Here is a 6,273-nt window from a genome sequence, read left to right as displayed (position 1 = left end):
TGGTATGTGTTTCATTAGCAATGCAGAGTGAATGCTGTAGATGTAGAGAAGGAGGCCGGTCAATTTCAACACACCCAGCAATTAAGGCCCACAGCTGATACTGGAAGGTTCCTCTGCCTAATTTTAGGCTGAAAGCAGAGAAGAGGCCCGCTTGTCACCTGCTCACTTCTCTTCTAAGGTTAGGTCCAGAACACGCTAGGTCCAGAACACACTAGGTCCAGTACACGCTAGGTCCAGAACATGCTAGGTCCAGAACACACTAGGTCCAGAACACACTAGGTCCAGTACACGCTAGGTCCAGAACACGCTAGGTCCAGAACATGCTAGTTCCAGAACATGCTAGGTTCAGAAAATGCTAGGTCCAAAACATGCTAGGTTCAGAACATGCTAGGTCCAGAACACACTAGGTCCAGAACATGCTAGGTTCAGAAAATGCTAGGTCCAAAACATGCTAGGTTCAGAACATGCTAAGTTCAGAACATTCTAGTTCCACAACATGCTAGGTCTAGAGCATGCTGGTTCCAGAACACGCTAGGTCCAGAACATGTTAAGTTCAGAACATGGAAGGTCCAAAACATGCTAGGTTCAGAACATGCTAAGTTCAGAACATGCTAATTCCAGAACATGCTAAGTCTAGAGCATGCTAGGTCCAGAACATGCTACATCCTGTGAACACTAGGTCCAGAACATGCTAGGTCCTGTGAACACTAGGTCCTGTGCATGCTAGGTCCAGAACATGCTACATCCTGTGCACACTAGGTCCAGAACATGCTAGGTCCTGTGAACACTAGGTCCTGTGCATGCTAGGTCCAGCATACGCTAGGTCCAGAACATGCTAGGTCCTGTGAACACTAGGTCCTGTGCATGCTAGGTCCAGTACACGCTAGGTCCAGAAAAGGCTAGGTCCTGTGCATGCTACGTCCTGACCATGTTTAGTGCAGCTAAGACAAATCGCAAAGAAGACAGTTTAGATTTACAGAACCCGTTAGTATGTGTGAACTTGAGTAAAATGTAATTGCTACGTCACCATCCATGGTGATTTGACCACCAATGACATTAAAATGACAGAATCACATCTACAGCATGCATATTACTTAAATAATGTGACACCCCAAACGACATTTACTTGCATATATTCTACATGGGTTACAAAAGTGGCAGCAGAAATGATTTTCAGCTGTCACCCAGGCTGAGTTGCGGGCAAGCCATTGCATGGCTGAGCGACACCACACTTCTACATTAACAGACTGAACTTGTTGCCTGACACATGAGAGGGAGGTCATCCTTTTAAGGCTGGGGTAGGTTTGGTATTTGGAACACCTCCAAGATGCAAGTTCAAAATAGGAAAGAGTAATAATAGCCAAGCTGTAAAACCAAGAATCTCACAAAGGCCTCCTGGTGTCTACCTTAAGTAAAAGAATTCTCGCCCCCCTCCAGAAAAAACACTGACGCGCAATACCATTATGAGTTTACAGAGAATAATGATTATTAACACCTATTTGAGAACTTACCAGGTACAGAGCTTATTACAGATGGCAAACACTCCAGACTGTGTCCCCTTCAAGAGCAGAAGAAAATACATTATACAAACATTAAAGAACATTTCGAACATTGCATTGGAAAGGAGACAGCTTGTCATATGCGTGCGTGCATGCATATTTGCAATCAAGACATTGTCCTAAACCTTGTATAATCTCTCATTATCCTGGATAGCAACACCCACCAGTGCATGCCTTCAAGTCACCGGCAACAAACAATATCCAGCCTGTTTCCCAATCTGACGGTCGTCAGTATTGCATTGAAACTCTCTTAGCTCTCCAGAGACTGGTATCTTTACAAAGGAGCCACAGCCTGCTTAGAGGCCAGGCTCAAACGCTTGTTTCAGGGTTGCCCCCTGACAATAAGCAAACACGCCTCTACAGTGCAAAAAGCGACTAGTGTTGTGTTTACCTGTGAGGGTGCAGCTCAGGGGCGCTTGGCTGCTGCCTGCTCGTCCCAGCCCGGAGTGTCAGAGCGGGAAGTTCATGTTGAGCTCAGCTCTACCCCCTTCCTCCAAATGGAAGAAACAGTCTCCATGGCAGTCCAAAAATAAACCCTGAGCCCTGTGCTCAGAATGAGCTCCGTGGTGACAGCGTACAGCCACAGGCAGCGATGCAGGGGGCGTCCTTAGCTCCATAGATATCACCAGGGGCCGAAATCCCAGGAATCCCCACAAATCATATTTTTCCCAGGAAAAATTGGGGGGAGTTGTTGGTGTCCCCCCCCCCATCCACCCCCCCCAATTTTTCCTGGGAAAAATATGATTTGTCCCCCCCAATATATCACTGTAAACATAACTACCGGTAAGTCATTTCATTAGTAATACTTATTGTTAGTTATTAACACAAGCTGATTATAGACACATAATAATGTTTTTTAAGTTTAGTGTAGGCTATGTGTTACAGCCCCACTCCCCCCCAGGAACCGCTCTTGAGAAAATGTCTACGTAATTGTGCCCCCAAAGTTATCAGATTTTGGCCCTTGGACATCACCTCCAGATGGTGCCTGGAGCCTGCACCCCAACACTGTCAGCGTGGCGCCCCCTGCTGGGAGCTACAAGCACTCACCGCCCAAACTGCTCCAGTCCACACCAATCCTGACTTTGATAGAAACCAACCACAGTGCTTCTGATTAAGGACAGCCTTCATAGTGAATAAGACCAATCAAGGCCACACAGGAAATTAAGGTGTGTAGAATGAATGGCATCACAATCCAGTTAACATTTTAATAGGATGGGTTACATGCACAAATAGTTGAAATGCAGATTCCTTCTTATCACAATGAGAAGAAAATCTGTAGTAGTGTTATATTATTGTGTCTTAATAAGTTACAATTCCAGTTGCAATAATCCGCTACCATGAACCTGGTGCACTAGTTTACACATAACTATTCCAGGAGTGTAGAACTGATTCTTCTACTGAGTAAACTTTCTCTGTTGAGATAAACAGCCCCCAGTCCTCTTGTGAGCAAACTGAACATTACGTTTAGGTCTTCCTATAGCTCCCTACACATCTTGGAAAGGGACAAGGAAGCCAGATGATTGACTGCCTGAAATTCCGATCTTGTCCTTCTCAGACCCTAGGTTGATTTTGCTTAGCTAATCTGAGGGCAAATATAGCAACATGTCATCCTCACAGCCCTTCTCCAAACCTGAGCCTCACTCTCCCCCACACAATCCATTCAGCTCCTTATTGAGTGCCAGGAGCGAGGACATTTCTCCTGTGGCCTTGCCTCCAATCCACTCTTGGCCAATAAGGCGTCTTGGGAGGTCGAGTTTCACTAAAACAGAAGGACATAATCGTGGCCGTGAGTTGGCAGGATCTCACAGCCAGTCTCGCCAGCAGGGAGCTCACTTCTTTCATCTTTTCTGAGGTAAGACAGAGAGTGAGAGGAAGAGAGAGTGGTTGGAAGAGAGAATGTGGAAGTAGTGAATGAAGGAGAGGATCAAGGGCTTGGTATGGCCTGTCCCTTTCCAGAACAGCTGAACCCACACTTGCCAAATCACTGCCACTGTGGTGGGCCACTTCAGCGTTCAAGCAGAGGCAGCTCCATCATGGGGTCGAGGGGGAGCAGGATCCAGGGAGGGATTAGACTGTGGGGAGTAAACAGGAAACACGGAGGATCTTCCAGAACCAATAGAGGGCCCCACTGTTTGGTTGGTTTTTATTTTTAATTGATTATGTTCCATGACTAGCTTTGATTTTGTAGAATGGGTGTAGTTGCATGCACGTGTAGGTTAGTTAATAGAGTCTGTTGCTTGTTTATTTCCTGTAGCTTGTTGGATTCAGTTGTTAAAAGGATGTGAGTTTCAGACTAGCCCTCGCTTTGTTTCTGTCTGTCCCCAAGGACCCACACAGGGGAACAGAACTCTGGGATCTACCAATAACCCTCTGATGCTTGTAGTTATGTTGAGTTCACCTAATGGATTAACATTTCTTGAAGTAAAAGCTAAAGGAATTTGAATACATTTAAAATATTGAACGTGTCCAAATCAGGAAGAAGGGTTATCAATAGATGAATAGTTATCATCTATATGCTCATGGATGGATTTAGTTGGTTAGAGAGAATGTAAAAAGGAGCAGTAGCAATATTGAGGTGTGTCTTTCAAAGCTGATGTGAGTGATCTTGATGTGAGTGATCACATGAGAGTGCTCCCTGATGTGATCTTGATGTGAGTGATCACATGAGAGTGCTCCCTGATGTGATCTTGATGTGAGTGATCACATGAGAGTGCTCCCTGATGTGATCTTGATGTGAGTGATCACATGAGAGTGCTCCCTGATGTGATCTTGATGTGATCTTGTCAGGGAGCCATGGACCTACAGGACCAGGAACTAGACTGTGGGAGACAGGTCTCTAGCAGAGACACATCAGTCTGGGTCATTGAAAAGTCTTGACAGTCTTTATTTTCAAACTTTTCAGCCACAACCAATCAAACATTGTAAAATATTTTAAGCTACTTTCATTTGTTAATATTCATGATTTCCTTTGGGTGTTCCTCTGGGTGCCTATAGCAGGTGTTTTCAAAGAGTCAAATGTATTTCAGCAGCATGGAATCTGAGAAATGCCTAAGTGCTAGAGATGACCCGATAAGGCGTGGTTATGGATCCCACTCCGAGAGAACCTGATCTGAGGAGTCATGGGATCCTGAACCTGTTCTGAGAGACGCCTGCAGCTGCCTCTGGAGGAGTTATGATGTGCAGGGGCCTTCTCGCCATGCTCACACTGCAGACACTGCAGACACACACACGAGGAACACTTACTTAAAATATACCTTCAAATATCTCACAGTTAAAAACAGAAAGTAGAATCGGTTTTGGACTTTACTGCAACCTGGAGTTTGGTCTGTGTCAACGTCTGAACGTGTCACCCACCTGTCACCCAAGTGCTGTGACTCAAGGAATAAGATGACTGTCACTATGTTTGGCAGTCTTCTCATTTGCCAACTGAGATGCCTCTCGCGTTGCGAGTGAAACTTCAGTTGAATATCTCATAGAACTTACAAAACAGGACACAATCTCACACACATAACTAATCTCACCATCCTATTGAAAATATTTGGGGGGCCTTGATTGGGTGTCAAGGAGGGGCAGTGACTGGCTGTGCTGGGTGGTCTTGGTTGTGAGAAGACCTTTAAGTCTGTAACACTATCCTTCGCTATATATACTGCCAGCCTGTGTGAGACCATCCCTGTGTTCCTTAAAGAGTGTCTCTCCTCTCTCGCTCCAGGTGCAAGTCCACTGTCGCCATGTCTGATACCGAGGACCTGTAAGTATTGGCTTTAATCCACACCATCTACTCATCCTGTCATCCTCTTCCAGTGCCCTATAACAGCCCCTATAACATTAACATTAAAGAGTTGTTATGGATCTATCTAAACACATTCTTTCTTTTTTGGTTTCAGTGTTGAGGGTAAGTAATGTTTGTTTCTTTACATGCTTTTATCATGAGTGTTCTGTTCTACAATTCCCTGTCAGTCTGAACTGTACAAAGTAATGATAGTATAATGCAATGTGTGTTTTCTGGACCATTGCCAATGTTTTATTAAACAGAAATGTATTCCTTGTTACAACAATGAAAACACTACATTTTCAGGTTTGGCTTGACTCCTAGGGTCCGAGATGTACACTACTGTACAAACACAGACATTGACTTACCATGATGTGATACTCTTCTTTTTTTTTTTATGTATCCTAATGTGTACCTTTATACTCTGTTCTATTGAATGTGGAAAAGTCTAGCTCTGATTCCAAACCCTTCTTCCAGTTTGTAGAGAAGGGTTTCCTATCACAACCTATACTTCCTAATGCATGGTTGCAGGCACCATCATTTACCACAGGACATATTAGACCTACTACACCTTTCATGCTCAATTACAAAATCTAAATCAACTCACGTTGAATAGTATCGATCTTCTAGCAACAGGTTCTGCAACTCTGTATGAGAAACTGTAGTTGCTTGGTCCCCTTTGACTCTGCATGTCTGAAAGTAAGGGAAGGATACAAAGGTACTTCACCGTCATGATGCAGATGTAGCTGAACAGCCCCGGCTGATCGTGTCTTGAGTGTAAACAGCCCCACAGTAGACACAGCTGGGGCTGTTCCACTATACATGCTGATCCTGACTGTGCAGGAGCTATGGAGGGCAGTGTTGTGTATGCTTAGCATGTATCCATGCTGAACCCATATTTACAGTTTCTTGAATTGGGTACAGCTTGGATATTTTGTTGACATT

General features: G+C 44.6%; 1 long non-coding RNA gene across 1 annotated transcript; it reads left to right on the top strand.

Annotated features, from left to right (window-relative positions):
* Positions 1–3,273: 3,273 nt before the first annotated feature.
* On the top strand, positions 3,274–5,462 carry LOC136941546 (uncharacterized). The gene is made up of 3 exons (XR_010876538.1): positions 3,274–3,411; positions 5,269–5,307; positions 5,444–5,462. It is a non-coding gene; the product is annotated as an uncharacterized lncRNA (long non-coding RNA).
* Positions 5,463–6,273: the final 811 nt, after the last annotated feature.

This window comes from Osmerus mordax, chromosome 4 (assembly GCF_038355195.1).
Source record: "Osmerus mordax isolate fOsmMor3 chromosome 4, fOsmMor3.pri, whole genome shotgun sequence".
NCBI classification, from domain to species: domain Eukaryota; kingdom Metazoa; phylum Chordata; class Actinopteri; order Osmeriformes; family Osmeridae; genus Osmerus; species Osmerus mordax.
This window is presented reverse-complemented; position numbering and strand designations above follow the sequence as displayed.